General features: G+C 44.5%; 1 long non-coding RNA gene and 1 other non-coding gene across 2 annotated transcripts; both read left to right on the forward strand.

Annotated features, from left to right (window-relative positions):
* The first annotated feature begins 18834 nt into the window (after nt 1-18834).
* LOC103631436 (uncharacterized) lies at nt 18835-19198 on the forward strand. Its single transcript, XR_002263238.1, has 3 exons — nt 18835-18876; nt 18958-19066; nt 19174-19198. It is a non-coding gene; the product is annotated as an uncharacterized protein (transcript).
* Nucleotides 19199-19566: 368 nt separating this feature from the next.
* On the forward strand, nt 19567-21667 carry LOC103630084 (uncharacterized). The gene is made up of 5 exons (XR_554820.3): nt 19567-19679; nt 19773-19848; nt 19931-20093; nt 20864-20976; nt 21274-21667. It is a non-coding gene; the product is annotated as an uncharacterized lncRNA (long non-coding RNA).
* Nucleotides 21668-23519: the final 1852 nt, after the last annotated feature.

A 23519-nucleotide genomic window follows, 5' to 3' on the forward strand; every position in this document is an offset into this window, starting at 1 on the left:
TGGTTGGGTGACGTGGCTGGCGCACCGGACAGTGTCCGGTGGCGCACCAGACTGTCCAGTGCGCCCATCGACAGCAGCCCTCCCCAACGGCTGTTTTGGTGGTTGGGGCTATAAATACCCCCCAACCACCACCATTCAAGGAATCCAAGTTTTCAGCATAGTGCATTCAATACAAGAGCTCTAGACTTCACTCCAAGACACAAACAAGAGATCAAATCCTCTCCCAAGTCCAAAATCACTCCAAACACTTAGTGACTAGTGAGAGAGAGATTTTCGTGTTCATTTGAGTTCTTGTCGCTTGGATCGCTTTTCTTCTTCCCCATTCTTGTTCTTTCAACACTTGTAATCAAAGCAAGAGACACCAATTGTGTGGTGGTCCTTGTGGGGTCTAAGTGACCCATTTGATTAAGGAGAAAAACTTACTCGGTCTAAGTGACCGTTTGAGAGAGGGAAAGGGTTGAAAGAGACCCGGTCTTTGTGACCACCTCAACGGGGAGTAGGTTTGCAAGATTCGAACCTCGGTAAAACAAATCATCGTGTCATCCGCTCTATTTCTTTGGTTGATTTGTTTTCACCATCTCTTTCGGACTCGGTTTTATTTCTAACGCTAACCCTGGCTTGTAGTTGTGCTTAAAGTTTATAAATTTCAGATTTACCTATTCACCCCTCTCTAGGCGACTTTCAATTGGTATCAAAGCCTGATGCTGTGGCGGAACTGCCCGAATTATTCCAACTTAAGTGCCCAAATCCCGCCTTGGAGGCTAGACCACACTTAAATGGGAATAACCCGTCAATCCCTCGGATCTAGTCCGACTAGGCCACTAACAGGATCAAGTACCACGTACTCACTCGATGGTGAGGCATAGAGCAAATACAATAAAACATAAAACCATACATTAAGGGGTATTAAATTCATTACATCATCATCGGAGTTTTTGCAAAAGTAGTCATCATTGTTCGAAGTGCAGCGGAATAAAACTAACGGTAAATAAACAGAGAGATGGGGAAGCCTGTCCCATCACTCCTCATGCTCCTCCTCAGCCGAGGCAGGATCCCACTCGACAGGCCATCCCGGTGGCAAGATGGACGGCCAAGTCACTCCAGCAACCATGTCCTCCAAGGAACCTGTAAAATTATGCCACAAGCAAGGCTGAGTATACTAATACTCAGCTAGACTTACCCGGTGTGAGGAGTCTACTCCTCTACCTCTAGACATGCAGTTGTTTGGCTGAGGGGTTTGGTTGCCAAAAGCACTAGCTGAGTTTATAAATCAAGTTTTAGCTTTGTCAAGTTTTAGTGTGACTCTCTTAAGACTAGATGTGTACTATATACTCATTCATGGTATCAAGCAAATTTAGCAATCAACATCTTTTGTCACATCATCGCATTTCCACTTGTTACTCAATGCAGTATAATGGATCAAGCAGTCTCATTAGCTGCGAGAAGCAGATGATTCGAATCGAGTTTTTATCCTTGCAAGGTAAACCTAAATACACGAAGTGGCGAGGCACTCCGTCCCCACACACATCAACCGTCCCCATCGATTCCCCGTCAGCAGATCAGAGCTCACCACCTTGGCGTACAATGCCTCACTGACCCCGACTGCCGTCGTGCAGTGACCGCACTTGTAGCCACCATAACCGGAATGGGAGACCACGTCTCAGGTCGCGTGAGGGGTAAAGTCCACTGCCAGGTTCAATCAGGTACTAGGCTTACCGATTTACCATATTTCTCGGCATGTGCTTAGTACGTTCAAACGCTTGACACAGGTATCCACACGTTAATCCTTATTCCAATTTCATCTCGTAGACCACGCATCCCCACGGATCCGTGTCCATAGACCAATCATCAATATGATATGAAAGTGGGTACAACCAATTCTTGACCTCGCGCGAGTGCTAGAAAAATCACTCGACTTCTACCGAGATCCTAATTAATAAAGCAACTACTCGACCTAGCATACTAGTATTCATCTCAATAGGATTCCTGAGATCATGCAACTAGGGTTTCAATCAACTCCTACACTTAAGTGCACAATACAAGCCTACAAACATTAAGTGTAGTAAAATATCATATAGAACAGGTTATTCATAAAATCGGGGCTTGCCTTCCAAAGCTGGGGCAGGCAGATCCTCTGGGGCAGGCTCTGGTGCTGGATCCAGGGCTACCTCCTGAGCAACTCCTTGCTCCGGCACGAGGACGTACTCTCCGTTGGCGAGGTTGCAATCTATCGAATGCAATGAATAAGAATATGTATGCCATGATTATGTAGGATTTAGTAATCATTATGCTAAGTGAAGAAAAACTAAGTTAGTTAGCAACTTAGGGTTTCCTGGTCATACGTGGCTCTTAGTGGTGTATGCTTATCAATTTAGGTTTGGGTTTTGTTAGGGATAAGCATAGTGGATTGTATTTCCCTTAGATATTTTAGTGGGCAATTAAGGGGTTTTGCTGGTTGGGTTAGGGTGACATTAATCTCCACTATTAATTCCCCTTTTTCATTTTCTATTTATGAATTCTAGTGTGGGTTTGAACTACAACAGTGGTTTAACTTTTTTAAAAAAATATTCTGTAAAAATTACAGTGGGTTACTAGTTGTCACTGTAATTTGTCCTATAAATTTGAGGTGGATACTGATTCAGATACTACTTGTGCAAAATTAACAAGGATAAGTTTTAAAAAGGGCACTTTACACTATAGCTATGATTTAATTGAGGTTTCTGTACCAAATTTTATTTTTGTCCAGATACATAGGTGATATTAGGCCTTTGTGTTAAAAATCACAGAAAAAGGCTTACTAGATATTTAGTTGTGAATTTCTAAAGTTTTATGCCAAAAAGGTGCTTATAACTAACTTGTTATTTGAAAAGTATCAAACAACAGGTTTCATATTTTTCATATGTTCATAATAACAAAACATTAGTTATCCCAAGGTTTGGGGTGCTTTCTCCTTGGGGTTATTTTTCTAGGGTTTTTCTAAGTTTTCCTTGTTTTCCTAAAATAAAAGGTATCTCATTTATTCTGCACTAAACAAGGGTATAATAAATTTTTCTAGTGAACTATACTGAATAAGTAAACTAACAAAAATGTGGCTGCTCCCTAGTTCTTTATTTAAACCACCTTTAATATTTTCTCTAACTTTAAGCAAAAAGTGTTTTAAATGGCAAATCCTATCTTAATGGGGTGTACAGAAGGGTTTATTATTTTTAAACAGGTTAGGAATTGATTAAGTACCTCTCTAAATTTTCTTAACCCCAGTCAAATAGTGTAACTATTTTTCCTTATTTCTTTTAGCTTTTGACCAGTTAATCATTTAAATCAAAACTTTAAAGTTTTCTGTAACACTTAGGAGTTTTATATTTTTCCTAAGTAGTTTACATTATTTAGGATCTGGCAAAATTGGTTTGACTCGATTTGGGTAAACCTAACTGAAGTTATGAATTTGTCAAATTCTGTTTGGATTTAAATCAGAATATTTTAAAAGGTTTCCTGGAAAACTACTTTGCGCCGAAGACCCTGGGTTCCTTCTAAATCAATCCATTCATTTCTACCCCTGCGCTACTATTCCCCTGAGTCACTGACAGTGCACAAAACCCCCTGGTCTTTCCTTCTTCTTCCCCGAGGTCCCTCCCCTTATGTAAACAGTACTCGCGGAAAGGAAAAGGGAGGCGCGGCTTACCGGCGGTGAGAGAGGTCCGGCGAGGGGCGGGGTTGGCTTCGAGAGGTCCTGGCGGTCACAGCGAGGTACGGCTCGATGGCGGTGGTGGCCGGAATCGACCGGTCCACGTGCGCAGGCGGGTGAACTCGTCGGCGGTGGGTGCTCCGGCTTAACCACGGCGATCTAGTTCAATTAAACGGCACGATGAGCTCCACGGGTTGACGTAGAGGCTATGTGCGCAAGGAATCGAAAAATGGTGCAGAGATTTACCCAGTCTACGTTCACCGGCGATCGGGTGAAGTTCGGCGACCGTGGACTGGCTTCTCCGGCGAAGCAAAGTCCGATTCCTTGCTCGGGGAGCTTCACCGAGGCATGCACGGTCTCTTCTGAGGGTCGGGCGTGACTGGGAAGGGCTCTGCAGGCCGGTCTACGGCGGCGGGGGATCAGGTGGCCGCGGGCACGCCGTTTGCCGGGCAAACGTCGGTGGTCTCCGGCTCCGGTGAGGTGGAGAGCACGCGGGGGAGTACGGTTGAAGCTTCGGTGGGCTTTATAGGCGCGGGCGCAAGCAGGAGACACGGGCGCGGCTCTGCGCGGCGCGGGGCGCGTGGGGTCGGGCGTCGGGCGTGCTCTGGCGCGCTTAGAGCGCGTCGAACACGTGGAAGTGTTCTTCTGCCCTTGTTCAACAGCTCGCCGAGATCGCAAGCGTGCGAATCTTGGCAAAAATCCGGTGCAGGCCTCCTCCTAGCACCTAGGGCTGTCTCTTATATGTGAGTCCCCATGGAAGATATGCCCTAGGTAGGGAGATTTGCGGACGCCAAATCTGGCTTGTCCCTCTGCCCACCTCGCGACAAAAGCCATGCCAAATCTTGTCAAACGTCTTGGGCTCGGTTTCAAACTTTTCCAGTGGGTTCCTTAGGTGGTATGACACATTTTTGGTATACAACTCAAGTGGTTTTGGTGCCATTTACTTAGTGAACACAGTGGATATTTAGATTAGGTTTAAAATTTGACTTAGAAAGAATTAAAGTGCTCTAGTGCTCTCTCCACTTAAAGAATGAATTTGGGGTTTTTAAGGGGTCTTTTTGTAATGTTTCCTCTCTGCATTTTGTAGATTATAATGTTGCTTAAACTTTGGCTAAGGGTTAACTCATGATTTGCACATTTGCTTAACCTTCCCCCCACTTAAATCAGGGTTTTGGGAGTTAAGGGCTCAAGGAGGGTCTAGGGTTTAATCTTCTCTTGCCCAAGGTGATAATTGCATAAATGCTTGGGTAATGCTTTTGGTCATTAACATTCTTGGTTAATACATGGTTCCCAAGGTTTTGGGGCTCCCTCTCTTCCACTTAACCACATGAGATAACAGGTCATAGGTGCAAGTAGGGAGTCAGGGCCTTGGTAACACCTGGGGTGTTACAGGTGCTTCATTAGAGTCTAACAACTCGAAGTGATGTCGGGAGATCACGCCAAGAGGGAGATCGTGACCGGCGGTGACAAGTCCGCAAGCTCGGGGAGAAGCCATTCGAGGCAGTCCGGCCACAAGCATAAGGAGGAATCCTCTTCCTCCATCAAGTCACAACGGAGAGGTGACAAGAAGAAGAAAATGAAGAAAGTGGTCTACTACGAGACCGACTCTTCGTCGCCCTCCACCTCCGGCTCCGACTCGTCGTCCACTACTTCTAAGCACCATTAGCGCAATAAGTATATCTTTGGAATATTGTTGAGTATGGAGTGCAGGTACCTAAGGTGGGGGACAAGAACTACGATTTGGATGAGGCCGACCAAATTCGGCACTTTAACTCCCAAGCCACAACTATACTCCTCGCCTCCTTGTGTCGAGAGGAGTATAATAAGGTGCAAGGGTTAAAGACGGCCAAAGAAATTTGGGACGTCCTCAAAATCACACACGAAGGGGACGAGGTGACCAAGATCACCAAACGGGAGACGATCGAGGGGGAGCTCGGTCGATTCGTCCTCAACAAAGGAGAGGAGCCACAAGCCATGTACAACCGGCTCAAGACCTTTGTGAATCAAGTGCGCAACCTCGGGAGCACCAAATGGGATGACCATAAAATGGTCAAGGTTATTCTAAGATCACTTGTTTTTCGTAATCCTACACAAGTTCAATTAATTCGTGGTGATCCTAGATACAAGCTAATGTCTCCCGAGGAGGTTATAGAAAAGTTTGTGAGCTTTGAATTGATGATCAAAGGCTCCAAACAAATTGTCGAGCAAGGCACCACCTCCACACCCGAGATGCAACCCGTCGCATTCAAAGCCACAGAAGAGAAGAAAGAAGAGTCTACGTCAAGTAGGCTCCCCATCGACGCCTCCAAGCTCGACAACGAGGAAATGACGCTCATCATCAAGAGCTTCCGCCAAATCCTCAAGCAAAGGAGGGGGAAGGATTATAAACCCCGCTCCAAGAAAGTGTGCTACAAGTGTGGTAAGCCCGATCATTTCATTGCTAAATGTTCATTATCAAGTGATAATGACAGGGGCGACGACAAGAAGGGAAGGAGGAAAGAAAATAAGTACTACAAGAAGAAGGGTCGCGATGCCCACGTATGTCGGGAATGGGAATCCGATGAGAGCTCCACTGACTCCTCTTCCGACGAGGACGCCGCCAACATCGCCGTCACCAAAGGCCTCCTCTTCCCCAACGTCGGCCACAAGTGCCTCATGGCAAAGGATGTCAAAAAGAAGAAGGTAAAATCTAGAGCCTCCACTAAATATGCAACATCTAGTAATGAGGATAGCTCTAGTGATGATGAAGATAATTTGCTTGCTCTTTTTGCCAACTTAAACATGCAACAAAAGGAAAAATTAAATGAATTGATAGGTGTTATTTATGAGAAGGATGAACTCTTGGATAGCCAAGATGAATTCCTTATTAAGGAAAACAAAAGGCATGTTAAGGTAAAGAATGCTTATGCTCAGGAATTAGAGAAATGTGAAAAATTAACTAGTGAGCTTAACATTTGCCATGACACTATATCCAACCTTAGAATTGAAAATGTCAAATTAATTGCTAAGGTTGAGAAATTAAATGTTTGTGATGATTCTCTTGTCAATCTTAAAAATGATAATGCTAGTTTTATTGCTAAGATTGACAAATTGAATGAATCACTTTCTAGCCTTAAGATTGAGAATGATAACTTAATTTCAAAGGCTAAAGATTTAAATGTTTGCAATATTTCTATTTCCAATCTTATAAATGAGAATGCCATGTTGCATGCTAAGATTGATGAATTAAATGCTTGCAAACCCTCTACATCCACTGTTGATCATGTTTCTATTTGCATGAGATGTAGAGATTGTTGGGGCGAAGGCGAAGACGCCACCCTTCGCTCGATGCCTTCGCCGTAATCGTCGGACCGAGCGGAGACAAGACAACAGGCAGGCTCACCCTTCGTCCCACACGTCATCGGACGAAGACCTGTGACGAGGTCGTCCCATCATTGCGACCTCGTCCAGCATTGAGGCCCACGTGTGACCCGGCCCATTGTAATAGGCCCTGCGTGGCCGCTGCGCGTTATGGGCCTAATTTGTAAAGGCATCCCTGTAATTACGGTCTGTAACCCCGCTTTATGGGAATATTCCGGGGATAACCTAGATGTCTGAGGGCACATGCGTCCTTAACACAGGGCGCTGGGCACTCAGGTACCTATAAATACCCCCGCACAGTGCCCTTAAGAGGCTAGATTAACAGAGCTTTTGCCACCTCGTGCGAGAACCCTGTTTACGTCAACTCTCACCCCCGTTGGATCTCCTTGCACCTGGTAGAAAGTTCCAACAGAGATATTAATGTTGATGCTATTCATGATCACCCAGTGAAAGGGAAATGTGCCCTTGGGCCATTTCTATAATGTTTTGGTGATTAAGTGCCCAACACATATAATTAAGTTCTTATGTGCTAAATGAAGAGAAAAGTGCAAATCAAGACATGAGGTATTTTTCTAGACTTGGTACATTGTTTTGAGTACTAACATATATTGTTTAAGTGCTAGAAACAGGAAAAGAAAGAAATGCAAAAGACTTGGCTTGGTACAGCCAAAGTCCAGCTCGGCTTGGCACACCGGACTGTCCGGTGGTGCACCGGACAGTGTCTGGTGCTCCAGGCCAGCCTCCGGTGAACAGGCCACTCTCGGGAAAGTTTGGCGGCGTACGACTATAATTCACCAGACTGTCCGGTGGTGCACCGAACTGTCCGGTGAGCCAACGGTCGCCAGCGCAACGGTCGACCGCGCAATCCGCGGGCGACGCGTGGCCCGCGCGCGCCAACGGTCGGCAGGGGGCAGCGGACTGTCCGGTGCGCCAACCAACCCGTAGTTGCAACGGTCGTCTGCGGCAGAAAAGGAAGGAGATCCGCAACGGACCATATACAGTGACTGTCCGGTGGCGCACCGGACTGTCCGGTGCGCCACCCGACAGAAGGCAAGAATTGTCTTCCTTGTTGGCCTCCAACGGCTCCTAGCTGCCTTGGGGCTATAAAAGGGACCCCTAGGCGCATGGAGGAGTCACCCAAGCATTCACTAAGCATTCTAAGACTCCAACACTCCATCTCTGCGCACTTGATCAATTGTGTTAGTGATTTGAGCTCCGTTCTAGTTGTGAACTCTTCGTGCTTCATTTTGAGCTCAAGTCTTGGCTTGTGTGCGTGTGTGTGCTGTGGATTTGTGTGTGTTGCTCCCCAACCTTACTCTTGTGTTTTCATTGTGATCTTTGTTGTAAGGGCGAGAGACTCCAACTTGTGGAGATTCCTCGCGAACAGGAAAAAGAGATAAGGAAGAAAAGTCGTGGTATTCAAGTTGATCATTGGATCACTTGAAAGGGGTTGAGTGCAACCCTCGTCCATTGGGACGCCACAACGTGGAAGTAGGCAAGTGTTACTTGGTCGAACCACGGGATAAAATCGCGTGTCTCTTGTGATTGTCTTTTCTTTGATTGTCTGTGTTCAAAAGAGCTCATTTTAAGCCACTTAACCGTCCTAACTTTCATAACTAAAGTTTTGTGGCTATTGGTGTTGAATTTTACAGGATCACCTATTCACCCCCCCCTCTAGGTGCTCTCAATTGGTATCAAAGTCGTTCTCTTCATCTAAGGGACTAATCGCCCGAAGAGATGGATCCTAAGGGAAAGGGGATGGTGATCAACGACAAGGAGAAGGAGTCCCTCTTCAACGAGCCAAGGGACGACAAGCCCACTGACTCTGGCTCGAGTCATAAGAAGAAGGACGGGAAGAAGAAGAGGCGCATCAAGAAGATCATCTACTACGACAGTGATGAATCTTCTTCTTCACCAAGAGACGACGACGATGACGACTCTTCGTCAAAGAAAAAGACGGTTAACCAAAACTATTCCTTTGATTATTCCTGCATTCCGTACAACTCAAATGCTCATTTACTTTCTATTCCTCTTGGAAAACCCCCACACTTTGATGGAGAGGATTACTCATTTTGGAGTCATAAAATGCGTAGTCATCTATTTTCTCTCCATCCTAGCATTTGGGAAATCGTGGAGAATGAAATGCATTTTGATAGTACGGATAATCCTGTGATGATTAATGAATAAATTCATAAGAATGCACAAGCTACCACTGTTTTGCTAGCATCTTTGTGCAAGGATGAATACAACAAGGTGAGCGGCTTGGACAACGCCAAGCAAATTTGGGATACCCTCAAGATATCACATGAGGGAAACGACGCCACCATGATCACCAAAATGGAGTTGGTGGAAGGCGAGCTGGGAAGGTTCACGATGATCAGGGGAGAGGAGCCAACACAAACATACAACAGGCTCAAGACCCTGGTCAACAAGATTAGGAGCTATGGAAGCACAAGATGGACGGACCACGATGTCGTCCGACTTATGCTAAGGTCATTCACGGTAATTGACCCCATCTTGTTAACCTTATTCGTGAGAATCCCAGGTACACCAAAATGACACCCGAGGAGATTCTTGGAAAGTTTGTGAGCGGGCGCATGATGGTGAAGGAGGCTCGATATGTGGATGACGCTCTAAACGGTCCACTCCCCGTCCACGAGCCTCAAATTGTTGCCCTCAAAGCAACCAGCAGCAGGGAGTCGCTTCCAAGCAGGGTGGCACAAGTGGAGGCTGCTGGCCTCAACGAGGATGAGATGGCTCTTATCATCAAGCGCTTCAAGACCGCACTTAAAGGACGCAAGGAGTACCCCCAACAAGAACAAAACAAGGGGAAATCGCTCCTGCTTCAAATGCGGTAAGACTGGCCATTTTATTGCTCAATGTCCCGATAATGAGAATGACCAGGCACAAGAAAGACACGACAAGAGTGAAAAGAAAAAGAACTATAAGAAGGCGAAGGGCGAGACACACCTTGGAAAGGAGTGGGACTATGACTGCTCTTCATCTGACTCCGACGATGAGGGACTGGCCACCTCAGCCTTCGACAAGTCTTCACTCTTCCCCAACGAACGTCATATGTGTCTCGTGGCCAAGGAGAAAAAGGTAAATGTTCGAAATACCTCTAAGTATACTACTAGCGATGATGATTCTAGTGATGATGAAGTAGATTATACTGATTTATTTAAGGGCCTAGATAGAGCTAAAGTAGATAAAATCAATGAATTGATTGGTGCTCTAAATGAAAAGGATAGATTGTTAGAAAAGCAAGAGGATATTTTATATGAAGAGCATGATAAGTTTGTTAGTGTGCAAAAATCTCTTGCTTTAGAAGTTAAAAGGAATGAAATGCTATCTTCTGAATTATCTGCTTGCCATGAAACTGTGTCTAGTTTAAAGAGTGTAAATGATGATTTAAATGCTAAACTAGAGGAAGCAAATAGATGTAAGGATTTTGATGTCATGTGTAGAGCATGTTAGTATTTGTAATAGATGTAAGGATTTTGATGTTAATGGTTGTGATGAACACCTTATGTCTATTACCAAATTAAATGATAAGGTGGCAAGTCTTAATGCTCAACTTAAGACTTGCAAAATTAATTTTGATCAATTAAAATTTGCTAGGGATGCCTACACCGTTGGTAGACACCCCTCTATTAAGGATGGACTTGGTTTTCGAAAGGAAACCAAGAACTTAACAAGCCAAAAGGCTCCCGTTCTCAACAAGGAGAAAGTGAAGGCTCCTATGGCTAGTAGTTCTAAACCTATGGCTAGTAGTTCTAAAAAATGTCATGCTTACATTTATGATAGAAAATTTTCTAGAAATGCTCATTATAATAGGAGTTATGATGCGTTTAACTCACATGCTATGTTTGCTTCTAGCTCTACTTTTGTGCATGGTAGCAGTAAGCCTAGGAAAAATCATGTTGTGCATCATGTGCCTAGGAGAGTATGTAATGAACCTTCTACTATTTACCATGCTTGCAATACTTCTTTTGCAATTTTTTGTAAGAATGAAAAAGTAGTTGCTAGGAAGTTGGGATCCAAATGCAAGGGAGATAAGACTTGTATTTGGATTCCAAAGGCTATTGTAACTAACCTTGTAGGACCCAACAAGAGTTGGGTACCTAAAACCCAAGTGTAAATTGCCTTGCAGGTTTATGCATCCGGGGGCTCAAGCTGGATTATCGACAGCGGATGCACAAACCATATGACGGGGGAGAAGAAGATGTTCACCTCCTATGTCAAGAACAAGGATTCCCAGGACACGATCATATTTGGAGATGGGAACCAAGGCAAAGTCAAAGGCTTGGGCAATATAGCCATCACCAACGAGCACTCCATTTCAAACGTGTTTCTAGTAGAGTCGCTTGGTTACAACCTTCTGTCTGTAAGTCAATTGTGCCACATGGGCTACAATTGTTTGTTTACAAATGTTGATGTTTCTGTCTTTAGAAGGAGTGACGGTTCATTAGCATTGAAGGGTGTATTATACGACAAACTCTACTTAGTTGATTTTTCGAAAGAGGAGGCCGATCTAGATGCATGCTTAATAGCTAAGACTAGCATGGGCTGGCTGTGGCATCGCCGTCTAGCACATGTTGGGATGAAGAACCTTCATAAACTTCTAAAGGGAGAACATGTGTTAGGACTAACCAATGTCTGCTTTGAGAAAGACAGACCTTGTGCAACTTGTCAAGCAGGGAAACAGGTGGGAAGCACTCATCACAGCAAGAATGTGATGACAACATCAAGACCACTGGAGCTTCTTCACATGGACCTCTTCGGACCCGTTGCCTACCTTAGCATCGGGGGAAGTAAGTATGGTCTTGTAATTTTTGATGACTTTTCCCGCTTCACTTGGGTGTTATTTTTGCAGGATAAATCAAAAATCCAAGGGACCCTAAAGCGCTTTCTAAAGAGGGCTCAAAACGAATTTGAGCTCAAGGTGAAAAAGATAAGAAGCGACAATGGGTCCGAGTTCAAGAACTTACAAGTTGAGGAGTACCTTGAGAAGGAAGGTGTTAAGCATGAGTTCTCCGCTCCCTACACACCACAGCAAAATGGTGTGGTAGAGAGGAAGATCAAGACACTTACCGACATGGCGAGGATGATGCTTGGAGAGTTCAAGACGCCCAAGCGGTTTTGGTCGGAAGCTGTGAACACAGCTTGCCACGCCATAAACCGGCTCTATCTACATCGTCTCCTCAAGAAGACCTCCTACGAACTCCTTACCGGTAACAAACCCAATGTCTCTTACTTTCGAGTATTTGGGAGCAAATGCTACATTTTGGTGAAGAAAGGTAGACATTTTCCAATTTTGTTAAGGGCAAGGCTCCCATGGCATATGATAACAAGGGTTATATTTTATATCCTACTGATTATCCTGAGCACAAGATTAGGAGAATTCATGCTAAGAAGACTCACTCTGTTTCCCATCATGCTTTTATGTATAAGAGTGAGGCTTCTAGCTCTAGGCATTCTACCCATGTTAAAATGCCTAAAAAGAAATCTCATGTTGCATCAAATGATCCAAATGTTTCATTTAATACTTTTGATGCATCTTATGTTTTAACTAACAAATTCGGCAAAGTAGTAGCCAAATATGTTGGGGGCAAACACAAGGGCTCCAAGACTTGTGTTTGGGTACTCAAGGTGCTTGTTTCTAACGTCAAAGGACCCAAGACTGTATTGGTACCTAAGAACAAGGCCTAAACTTATTTTGTAGGTTTATGCATCCAGGGGCTCAAGTTGGATTATTGATAGCGGGTGCACAAACCACATGACTGGGGAGAAAAGGATGTTCTCCTCCTATGAGAAAGACGATGATCCCCAAAGAGCTATCACATTCAGGGATGGAAATCAAGGTTTGGTCAAAGGACTTGGTAAAATTGCTATATCACCTGACCATTCTATTTCCAATGTTTTTCTTGTAGATTCTTTAGATTACAATTTGCTTTCTGTTTCTCAATTATGCAAATTGGGTTACAACTGTCTTTTTACGAATATATGTGTTACTGTCTTTAGAAGAAGTGATGATTCAATAGCATTTAAGGGAGTATTAGAGGGTCAACTATACTTAGTTGATTTTAATAGTGCTGAACTCGATACTTGCTTAATTGCTAAGACTAATATGGGTTGGCTCTGGCATCGCCGACTAGCCCATGTTGGGATGAAGAATCTTCACAAGCTTCTAAAGGGAGAACACATTTTGGGACTAACAAATGTTCATTTTGAGAAAGACAGGGTTTGTAGCGCATGTCAAGCAGGAAAACAAGTTGGTACCCATCATCCACACAAGAACATCATGACGACCGACAGGCCGCTTGAGCTACTTCACATGGATCTATTCGGCCCGATCGCTTACATAAGCATCGACGGGAGTAAGTATTGTCTTGTAATTGTGGATGATTATTCTCGCTTCGCTTGGGTGTTCTTTTTGCAGGAAAAATCTCAAACCCAAGAGACTTTAAAGGGATTCTTAAGACGAGCTCAAAACGAGTTTGGATTAAGGATCAAGAAGATAAGAAGCGATAACGGGACGGAGTTCAAGAACTCTCATATTGAAGGCTTTCTTGAGGAAGAAGGCATCAAGCATGAGTTCTCTTCTCCCTACACACCTTAGCAAAATGGTGTAGTAGAGAGGAAGAATAGAACTCTATTGGATATGGCAAGGACCATGCTTGATGAGTACAAGACGTCGGACCGGTTTTGGGCCGAGGCGATTAACACCGCCTGCTACTCCATCAACCGACTCTTTCTTCACCGAATCCTCAAGAAGACATCATATGAATCCTCACCGGTAAAAAGCCAAAAGTTTCATATTTTAGAGTCTTTGGTAGCAAATGTTTTATTCTTGTTAAAAGAGGTAGAAAATCTAAATTTGCTCCTAAGGCTGTAGAAGGCTTTTTACTTGGTCATGACTCAAACACAAGGGCATATAGAGTCTTTAACAAGTCCACTGGACTAGTTGAAGTTTCTTGTGACATTGTGTTTGATGAGAATAATGGCTCTCAAGTAGAGCAAGTTGATCTTGATGAGCTAGATGACGAAGAGGCTCCGTGCGTCGCGCTAAGGAACATGTCCATTAGGGATGTGTGTCCTAAGGAATCCGAAGAGCCTCCACAAGCACAATATCAACCATCATCTTCCAATCAAGCATCTCCACCAACACAAGATGAGGATCAAGCTCAAGGTGATGAAAATGAAGATCAAGAAGATGAGCCATCTCAAGAGGATGACAATGATCAAGGGGGAGATGACAATGATCAAGACAAGGAAGATGACCAAGAAGAACAGGGTCAAAGACCGCCTCACCCAAGAGTCCACCAAGCGATTCAAAGAGATCACCCCGTGAACTCCATCCTCGGTGATATTTATAAGGGGGTAACCACTCGATCTCGTGTCGCACATTTTTGTAAACATTACCCTTTTGTGTCTTCTTTTGAGCCATACAGAGTGGAAGACGCATTAAGAGATTTGGATTGGGTGTTGGCAATGCAAGAGGAACTCAACAATTTCACGAGGAATGAGGTATGACATCTTGTTCCACGTCCTAACCAAAATGTTGTAGGAACCAAGTGGGTTTTCCGCAACAAGCAAGATGAGCATGGTGTGGTGACAAGGAACAAAGCCCGACTTGTAGCCAAGGGATATTCACAAGTTGAAGGTTTGGATTTCGGTGAAACCTATGCACCCGTAGCTAGGCTTGAGTCAATTCGCATATTACTTGCCTATGCTACTTACCATGGCTTTAAGCTCTATCAAATGGACGTGAAAAGTGCCTTCCTCAATGGACCAATCAAGGAAGAGGTCTATGTTGAGCAACCTCTTGGCTTTTGAAAGGGAATTAGGCTTACACCTAGTTCCTAATTAATTTTGGTGGTTGAATTGCCCAACACAAATAATTGGACTAACTTGTTTGCTCTAGATTATATGCTCTACAGGTGCCAAAGGTTCATCTACAACTATACTAAATCGACTGTCCGGAATACCGTAGATTATTCCGGACAGGAGAAGCTTTTTGGAAAAACAGACCAAGCGCGGACCGTCCGGGCCCTTGCGGCGGACCGTCCGCAACACCAGGATGACCCTCGGATAGAACCAATGCAAAAATCCGAGTCTGCACTATGGACCGTTCGGAGGAAAAGCGCGGACCGTCTGAGACCTCGCGCGGACCGTCCGGCCTCAAGCGCGGACCGTCTGGTAGGCAAGGAACCGAAAAACCCGAAGGTGACGGGTTCGGAAAAATGAATTATAGCGGCCTCGCGGACCGTCCGGGGTGCACGACCGGACCGTCCGCGACTGGCTTTATCTGACATCTGACGACGCATTAAATGCAATATAGCCGTTGATATAGCCGTTACTGCTGACCGTTGCGTTTTCAGCCGTTGATCTACAGGGGCGGACCGTCCGCGCTCAGCAGAATGGAGCAACGGCTAGGAAGTGGTTGGTGGCTATAAATACAACCCCAACCACCTCCATTCACTTCATCCAAGCATTCCAACCTTCAACATTCAATACAAGAGCTAGCAATCCATTCCAAGACATATTCAAAGCCTCCATCTCTCCAAGTTTCACAATTGAGAAAAGAGATCATTAGTGGTTAGTGACTTGAGAGAGAAAGTGATCCGTGTGTTATTTGTCGCTCTTGTCGCTTGGTTTTTGCAATCGTGCTTTCTTTCAATCTTTCTTGCGATCAACTCAATTGTAACCAAGGCAAGAGACACCAATTGTGTGGTGATCCTTGCGGGGAAGTTTGTTCCCGTTTGATTGAGAAGAGAAAGCTCACTCGGTCCGAGGGACCGTTTGAGAGAGGGAAAGGGTTGAAAAAGACCCGGCCTTTGTGGCCTCCTCAACGGGGAGTAGGTTTGCGAGAACCGAACCTCGGTAAAACAAATCCGTGTGTCACACTTCTTATTTGCTTGCGATTTGTTTTCCACCCTCTCTCGCGGACTCGATCATATTTCTAACACTAACCCGGCTTGTAGTTGAGATTAATTTTGTAAATTTCAGTTTCACCCTATTCACCCCCCCTCTAGGCGACTATCAATTGGTATCAAAGCTTGGTGCTTCATTAGAGCCTAACCGCTCGAAGTGATGTCGGGAGATCACGCCAAGAAGGAGATGGAGACCGGCGAAAAGCCCACTACAAGCCATGGGAGCACTTCATCGGAAGAGTCCCGCACCAAGAGAAAGGAGAAGAAAAACTCCTCCAAAGGGAAGGAGAAGAAGTCTTCTTCACACCAAAAGGAGAAGAAGGAGAAATCCACTTCTCACAAGACGCGTCGAAGTGGGGACAAGAAAAAGAGGATGAGGAAAGTGGTCTACTACGAGACCGATTCTTCATCGCCATCCACCTCCGGCTCCGACGCGGCATCCGTCACTTCTAACACTACAAGAAACTGATAAATGTTCGTGGGTAAAATTAAGAACGTGAGTACCCACGTTCTTACTTGAGTTAAGTTCATGGGTTATGTTAAGAACGTGGGTACCCATGTTCTTAAGTTAAGTTCGTGGGCCCTAAAAAAACCGTCGAACTTAACGTGTTAGAAACGTGGGTACCCACGTTCTTAACTTAAGTACGTCGGGCTGGTGCACACCGTCGAACTTAATCCTAGACCTAAATCCAAAAATCCCACACGCAGCCCTCTCTCTCACCCCTGTCTCATCCCGCCCACACACGCGCTCCTCTAACCTAGCGCCAGGCCGAGCCGCCATGGGGCAGTGCTACGCGAGGAACGTGCACGGCGTCGACGCGGACGACGGTGGCATGGAGGCGACCACCATCATGGTCTCAGCGGCAGGCGGGCCGGAGGATGCGGCGTCAGTAGGGGGAGGGCAAGGAGGCGAAGGGAGGCGGAGCGCGCGGCCGTCGCCGGCCGGGAAGCCGCGCGGGGGCAGGGCCGGGGCGACTCCGGAGCGGTTGTCGACGGCGGGTAGCCCCTGGACGGGGAGCCCACTCGACCTCCCCGACGGCATCGCGCCGTCGCCCGCGACCTCGGTGTCCATGCCGCGCCGGTTCTTCCGCCGCCCCTTCGCGCCGCCTTCCCCGGCCAAGCACATCAAGGCGTCCCTCGCGCGCCGGCTCGACCATCGCTCGCCGCCCTCTGCGTCGCAGGTTCCCAGGCCGCCCGTCGAGGTCCCGATCCCGGAGCAAGGGGCCAGCGGCGCTGGGGAGGTGGAGCGGGAGCTTGACAAGAGCTTCGGCTACGACCGCCACTTCGCCGCCAAGTACGAGCTGGGGAAGGAGGTGGGCCGCGGCCATTTCGGCCACACCTGCCTCGCGTGCCCCTGCAAGGGAGACATGAGAGGCCAGGTCATGGCTGTCAAGGTCATCTCCACAGGTGTTGCAATCATAAGTTCATGATTTGCTTCTTGGCTGACTTGCAGGGTGATCAGTTTTTTTTTCCGATGGTATTGGCATTGGCATTGGCATTTCCCCGCAGGGTTAGAAGTACATTGTAGAGATCTTGTTTCAGTAATGCCGCATTTAATAATGTGCCCATTTTCATGATCTGAGTGTTCAACTGTTCATCCATCTATCACCTGTTTCTTGCTTTTTTGTTCTTTCTGTAAGCTATCATGGCATAGTAGTTTATGCAGCTGTAGATCACTAGCTTGGCAGCGACAGAGTTCCTTGTGAGACCTCGGAGAACCTGTTCCCGTGTATCTCCATCATATTGTTGTTCCTTCCATGAGTTTAGGTATCCCTTGGTCCATTCTGCATCATTTTATTATATGATCATAAGTAGAAGAAACATAGGGAAAAGTGTAGGAACTAAAGAAATGTCTCTTAGATTCTTGGTGCCAAAGCTGAGGACATGTTGATATTGGGGACTGCTTTCCACTGACATTGTTCTAATTGTTGAATGATTTAATTTGGATCTCAGTTTTACTTGGCATCTAAAATGTCTGTGCAGCAAGTTGTCGAGAAAACCTAGTGTACGATAGGCGACACAGAAGAATTCTACGTGCATGGGTGCATTGATGTTTTCATGCATGTATATTGTCGTTTTTTGAGCGATACAACATTAATTAATTAATGACTATTTTGGCCTGCTATAATTTTCGTTTGTGCTACTGAAATTATTTGAGCAGGAGATGTATTTATTGAATCTATTCTGTTTCTTCCTTCTATATAGTTCTTTATTTGAATTGCGTGCAATTTTATTCCTTGTTACAACATACAGACATATATGGTATATACTTTTTGAGGCTAGAAGCTAACAGATGCTCAAGGGATCCTTTCAATTAAGATTAAGGTTTCTCTTAGACAACCCATCAGTTAGCGCTAAATTCACTTTCCTAGCACCTAGCTCACTGCACCAGGGAAAAATATATCTTGATCTAGATTTTATATTTAGTTTGCAAAATTCACCTCATTCCTTTGTTTTTCTCTTGCAGATGACAACGGCAATATCTATTGAGGATGTGCGCAAAGAGGTGAAAATTTTGAAGGCGTTATCTGGACATTCCAATCTTGTCAAGTTTTATGATGCTTGTGAGGACGCCCTTAATGTCTACATAATCATGGAGTACGTTTTCTTCCTTGCCTTTGCATAATATTGATCTATGTAAAAATTGTGAATATTGCATGTGTTGTTTATCTTGAAATAGCATGTATGATAGTGCTCAAAAGTCACATTGTCTACCTTAGGGTTGATGTTCTCTTGCAACACATTAACATTATATATGGAAAGACTTGCTAACTGTTACTATAGTCCGTCTCTTTCTAGCTAGATTAATGGGAAGTTACATGATAACTGATATTTTCCTTCACCTCTATTGATCAGGCTTTGTGAAGGTGGAGAACTATTGGATAGAATCTTGTCCAGGTATTACATTTTCTTGAGAAATCATTTTGCGAACACCACTACAAGGTGTAGCTTTGTTACAGTACTGTCTATTTTTTGCAGAGGTGGAAGATACAATGAAGGGGATGCAAAAATTATTGTTGAACAGATATTAAAAGTAGTTGCCTTTTGCCATCTTCAGGGTGTTGTTCACCGTGATCTGAAGCCAGAGGTATGTGGACTCTGTTAAGTATAGTGTATCGCAAAATATGATTTGTCGTGGCGAAAAAACTGTAGTATATTCCTTCTGATAAATCCACCCTTGGATGTTTTTAACAGAATTTCCTATTCAGCACTAGGGAAGATGTAAAAACCATTCTTATTCAACATTTTACATTGTTCACACAAATAAAGGCTTCTCTAACTCCCCCCTGAACTAAATAGCATTTGGTAGTAACCAGGAGCTTCACAGTGCTCGATCTTCATTTGAGCATCAGCCTAGAAGTATGTTCGCTTCACTGTTTTTTTCGAACACACAGGAAAGCTGTGTACCCTTATATTAAGAGAAAGGGGGTTTAGAAACCCTGGGAACAACACACACCAGTTGTCCTGTGTTCATTGTTTCCTATCATATGGTTTGCGGATTGTGGGTATAAATCTGAATAGTACTCTGTTCATTGTCTTCCAACACAACATTCTTTTCTTTTGTTATCCAACTCTGTATAAACTTCGAGTATCTTCTCTGTTGTCTGTTCCAGTCATGTTGACGAGGGTGATCAGGGGGTAAATGCCACACAGTGGCTGCATAACGAACCTGTACTTGTTACTGTAAGTGGTGATGGCAGGTGAGTAACTAGCCCAATGATGTACACATTCTGTCATCAATCAATCTGCATTTAAGTTATGAAAAATGCTTAACTAATTTACTATGCTTTTAGTGTTGGAATGTGGGACGTTACTTTAGGTCAACCTTGTGTCAGACATATCGTTGCCCATACTCGATGTGCTAATGCGGTGAGCCTATATTGTGATATTCTACCTGTGGCACCCTTCAGCTTACCTCTTCTGATATTGATTTTCATTGTATAAATTCCAGGTTGCTGTGGCCCCTAATGACAAATACCTCTGCACAGGAGGAAGCGATCAGAAAGTACCCTTCAGCTTACCTCTTCTGATATTGATTTTCATTGTATAAATTCCAGGTTGCTGTGGCCCCTAATGACAAATACCTCTGCATAGGAGGAAGCGATCAGAAAGTTGTGAGTTGCTTATTTGTCCTTTTAGTTTCTTATGTGGCTTATGTTATGTCGTACTGGAAAAGGTATGTTTGGATTGTTTTGTTGGTTAACAACTGAAATCAGTAGAAATGCAATACATCTTATTGATGTAGTTATTTTTTTTCTCAAACACGTAGGAGAGTTGTGTATCTTTATATTATAGAGAGAGAGAAAAGGGATATAAACCTATACAAGGCAACTGGTAACCTTTATGCCTCAACTATGAGACAACAGAAGGTTGCAAGGAAAAAAATACTACACAGCACTCAAACCCTTTTTACAAGGAAGAAAGTCGCGACCTTTCTAGCCTCTACATGACAAAAAAATAGCTCCTGAAGTTTTTGAGCATCAGTGAAGCACTAAGACTCAGCCTTAGTTTCTCTTTGAAGGAATGCTGTTGTTGTGCCTTTACTAGGGAAGGGCCGCAACTGTCAAAAATTCCTGTTTTCCTGTGAAGCCATGAGGCCCATGCTCCCAGGATCACCATATTGTCCAAACCTTTTCTTTGGGTAGCTTGGCTAGTGGTTACATGAAATGGGCATGGTTTAAAAATACTATTGGCATACTTGTATTCATTATCCATATGTATGGTTCTTGCCTTGATGTGCATAACTGACTAATGTGGCCCTTGAAGAGGGAGTTATTGTAACTGATGTATGATATTATTTCCATTTATGGCTTTGGGCAGAACCACGAGTGTTTGCTTTGTTTTTATGTTTAGCTGGTCCTCTCATTGACTATTGGCTTGGCAGGTTTTATATCATAACAGAAGTGGGCGTACACATCTTAATTGGCGTCTTTCACATCCTCTGCAAGGAAATGATTGATATGCTGCCAGAAATCATAGAATTGTTCCGCTAACATGGTAAATCACATTTCCTTTCTGTGACTTTGATTTGGTGATCTCTGTTAGTACTTCAGCACTGTAACAACTAAAAATACATTTTTAGTGAATCATACATCAATAAATATATGAATATGGTATAAACTGCATGCGAACATACTTCTCTTCACTTTTCTAATAGCTTAAGGGGTTGTTGCAACTTCACGTTAGGTAGACTTCTGTTTTATCCTCATTGGAGATTGAACAGCTTATGTTATTTCCCAACACACCCTACATACCTTTGTTCCTAACTCTTTTTGTGTGCATATCTTTTTTCAGCAGGGAAGTTCTCTAAGGCAGGCAGTTGAACTTTGGCAGAAACTTGGTTGCTCCAGATGGATGTGGAGCCAGGACTCGTATTGAAGCTTCTGCTTGATGGATGGCTGAAGCTTGTGTTGGCCTTGACATTATTGAATTCTCATGCCTCTTTACAAGTAGAGTCTGTATCTTTTTGTTCTCCTATAAAGAAATGTTCATGAAATCAATGTCATTCTGACTTTTAGTAGGTCTCTATTCTTAGATTCTGTTTGGATAAGGGGGATGGAATCCAAATCCTTAGGATTTAGTTCAACTTTGAACTAAATTTCTAGAGCAACCCCCTTATTTGAGCACCCATGTATGTGCCAGATTATGTGATTCCCTGTACCATCAACCAGTTGACTAATAAATACTCTATATTTCTGTATTATATGTGATATTCTGTGTTGCGTGTGATTTTATGTTTGTCTAATTTTTTATTTCTGTAATTTTTATTTTTTTTTCTGGAAAAGGGATAAGAACGTGGGTACCCACGTTCTTAAAGTTAAGAACGTGGGTACCGTCGAACTTAATGTGCAGCCCACGCAGACCCACGCAGGCCACATAAGTTCGACGGCCACGCGTCCCCGTCGAACTTAACAGTAAGAACGTGGGTACCGTCGAACTTACTTCTCTAAATTCGACGGTCCCCGTCGAACTTAAAAACGCACGTTCTTAATGTTAAGTTCGACGGTACCCACGTTCTTAATGTTAAGTTCGACGGTACCCACGTTCTTAAAGTTAAGAACGTGGGGGCCGTCGAACTTACTTCTCTAAGTTCGTCCAAAAATCGCCGTCGGCTATATTCGTCGGTACACCCACGTTCTTACGGTAAGTTCGACGGCTTATTACATTAAGTTCGACGGTTTGTCACCCACGTTCTTTAACCAGTTTCTTGTAGTGTAAGCGCCAAGAGCGCAAGAAGTATAGTAAGATCCCCCTACGCTACCCTCGCATTTCCAAACATACACCTTTGCTTTCCGTCCCATTAGGCAAACCACCAACATTTGATGGTGAAGATTACGCTAGGTGGAGTGATTTAATGCGATTTCATCTAACCTCACTCCACAAAAGCATATGGGATGTTGTTGAGTTTGGTGCACAGGTACCATCCGTAGGGGATGAAGACTATGATGAGGACGAAGTGGCCCAAATCGAGCACTTCAACTCTCAAGCTACAACCATACTCCTCGCTTCTCTAAGCAAGGAGGAATACAACAAAGTGCAAGGGTTGAAGAATGCAAAGGAGATTTGGGACTTACTCAAGACCGCGCACGAGGGTGATGAACTCACCAAAATCACCAAGCGGGAAACGATCGAGGGGGAGCTCGATCGCTTCCGTCTTCGCCAAGGGGAAGAGCCACAAGATATGTACAACCGGCTCAAAACCTTGGTGAACCAAGTGCGCAACCTCGGGAGCAAAAAGTGGGATGACCACGAGGTGGTTAAGGTTATTCTAAGATCTCTTATTTTCCTTAACCCTACTCAAGTTCAATTAATCCGTGGCAACCCAAGATATACACTAATGACTCCCGAGGAAGTAATCGGGAATTTTGTGAGCTTTGAATGTATGATTAAAGGCTCAAAGAAGATTAACGAGCTTGATGAACCCTCCACGTCCAAAGCACAACCGGTGGCATTTAAGGCGACGGAGGAGAAGAAGGAGGAGTCTACACCGAGTAGACAACCAATTGACGCATCCAAGCTCGACAACGAGGAGATGGCTTTAATCATCAAAAGCTTTCGCCAAATCCTCAAGCAACGGAAGGGGAAGGACTACAAATCCCGTTCCAAGAAGGTTTGTTACAAATGTGGTAAGCCCGGTCACTTTATTGCTAAATGTCCATTATCAAGTGACAGTGACAGGGATAACGACAAGAAAGGCAAGAGGAGAGAAAAGAAGAGGTACCACAAGAAGAGGGGCGGCGATGCCCACGTGTGCCGGGAGTGGGACTCCGACGAGAGCTCCACCGAGTCCTCCTCCGACGAGGACGCCGCCAACATCGCCGTCACCAAGGGACTCCTCTTCCCCAATGTCGGCCACAAGTGCCTCATGGCAAAGGACGACAAAAGAAAGAAGGTTAAATCTAAATTCTCCACTAGATATGAGTCCTCTAGTGATGATAATGCTAGTGATGAGGAAGATAATTTGCACACCCTTTTTGCAAACCTTAACATGGAACAAAAGGAAAAATTAAATGAATTAATTAGTGCCATCCATGAGAAGG

This window comes from Zea mays, chromosome 6, assembly GCF_902167145.1.
Source record: "Zea mays cultivar B73 chromosome 6, Zm-B73-REFERENCE-NAM-5.0, whole genome shotgun sequence".
NCBI classification, from domain to species: domain Eukaryota; kingdom Viridiplantae; phylum Streptophyta; class Magnoliopsida; order Poales; family Poaceae; genus Zea; species Zea mays.